Genomic DNA, 2,366 nt, shown 5'->3' with positions numbered 1-2,366 from the left:
TGACAAAGCTTCCTTTGGTGGGCTTCTCACCAGGAGCCATTTTTCACAGATTCCCAGAGGGTACAAAAAACATTGGTCACCTGAGCTTCCCAAATGCTCATCCATTGACCTTGGGAGCAGTTGACTGGGTTCTAGGAGAGATGAGTAGAAGCTTTCCAGGATGCTCATTTGTTGGCATTCTTAGGGTTGTGAGACAGATGATTGTCTCTGGCTTTCAACTGGCCTCACCCAAGTTCTGTTCTCAAGAAAGGCAAAATATAGGAGAAAGGACTGCCCATCTGTTACTAATACCCAGAAAAAGAAAAGGCTTTCCCCTCTATCCCCAGAGAAACAAGTGTTGGAGACAGGATTTGAACCCAGGTCTTTGCGACCCCCAAGTCCAGCAGCATTCTTGCTACTACTAGAGTAGCCAGAGCTCCAGAATGATACTGTTGACTTTTTAGGATATTTTTCACTTTGAACATTCCAGTTACTCAAAATATTTTGGATTTCCCCTTTTTTAATTACCTTCCTACATTTCTTACAAAACTTAGTCTTTTTTCCCCAAAACTTCAAATATGAAATCTCAGAGTCCAGCATCTAGTCCAACCTTGAGCTGAAAAAGCAGCCCTTTCTAGCCAAGTAAATGGGCATCTGTTCAGGGCTTGCTGGAAGACTTCCAGGGCAGGGGCCCCAACCACCTCCCAAGGCATCACCTTCTAACTTAGAGACATCGAAATAAAATCTTTCTACAAGTTCTACCCAGGGTTCCTAGTTTAGCCTCCCAGGGCCAAGTTATATAAACCTGATCCCCTTTTCTATTCAGTCTTTTTTCAGTCATTTCCAGTGCTTTATGACCCCATTTGGAGTCTCCTTTGCAAAGATACTGGAGTGGTTTTTCACTTCCTTCTCCAGATCATTTGACAGATGAGGAAACTGAGGCAAACAGTTTAAAGTGACTTGCCAGAGTCACACATTCCCTCAAATACTCATGGGCAGAGGTTATATTTCCCCTTTCCCACATCACTTAAATTTGCTTTTCTCCTAGCTAAACATCTACAGTTCTTTCCATGACTCCTCTCTATTATAGCCATCCTATTCTAGATTCATTCCTCTCTATCCATTAGGATAAAGATAAGGACTAGATTTGTGATTTCACTGGTCCAAAGAACTCCTAGGTGAGGGGATTCCCTCCATTAGTGCAGGTCAGCATCTTTTCTGAAACATATAACCTTGCAGAATTGCAAAGGCTATTGAGAGGTCAAGTAATTTGCCTCCGCGCACAAAATCAGGATAGATCAGTCAGGACTTGAACCCAAATCTGCCTGACTTGGAGGCCATCTCTCATCCACTTTCCACAATGCCTCTTTCTCTCACATCACTGATGATATTCCTAAACACAGTACTTAAGATCTAGTCTAACCAGAGAAAGACCTACTAAGATTTTCTCCTTCAAAATGGCTCCCAGTCCCATTACTTGACTGAAATTGCTCTCTCCAAAGTCACCATTGCTCAGATGATCATTGAATCCAATGACCGTTTGTTTCACCATTCTTTCTCCCTGACTTCTATGAAGTATTTGGCACCATTGACTTATCCCTTGAAAACTTCCCCCTTGGTTCCCTCACAATGTCCATCTTTGGCCACTCCTTGGTCCTTTTTCTGCTGCCCAAACTGGAACACTCTTTACCCTCCAACAGTTCTTCTTTCTTCTCTATTTTCCCTTGGGAATCGAATCCACCCGTATGGCTCCCACTCTCCCTTTCATGATCCCCACTTCTACCCATCCTCAGTTTGAACCTCTTCCCTGAAGCTCCATCTAACTTTCTTTTGAATGGCTTGGTGGACATTTCCACCTGGATGTGTTAAAGTCAACTGACCTCATCATCTCTCCCCGTCCCACAAATCAGCCCTCTTCCCAACTTTCCCGTTTCTGTCGATGGTATCATGAGTTATCTGGTCTCCTTGTCATCCAAACTCAAAACTTTAGAGCCATTAATCACTCCATTTTCCCTTCCTTCCAATGTCTAAGCAGCCACCAAATCCTGGCAGAAAGTCCTTAATAATAATTCACATTTGTATGATGCTTTAAGGTCTGCAGAGGGAATAGTCTAAGCGGTCTGGATTTACCCTTGCACGAAGTGTGCATTGTTACCACATTTGACGAGTGAGAAAATTGAGCTGAAGAGACTTTCCGATGAGCTGCTCAGTGGTGAGAGCACAGCTTGAGGGCTGGAGAACATGGGTTTGAATTCCATTTCTGATGCTGACTACCTCTGTGATGGCGGGCAATCCCCTTAGCTTCTTTAGGGCTCTGCTTCCTCATCTGTAAAATGAGGCAGGAGAATTAGATGGCCTCTTGTTTGGCCTTCATTTTCCAAGAGGAC

The sequence above is a fragment of the Gracilinanus agilis genome, chromosome 2 (assembly GCF_016433145.1).
Source record: "Gracilinanus agilis isolate LMUSP501 chromosome 2, AgileGrace, whole genome shotgun sequence".
Classification (NCBI taxonomy): Eukaryota; Metazoa; Chordata; class Mammalia; order Didelphimorphia; family Didelphidae; genus Gracilinanus; species Gracilinanus agilis.
The sequence above is the reverse complement of the archived record's forward strand: the minus strand, read 5'-3'. Positions refer to the sequence as shown.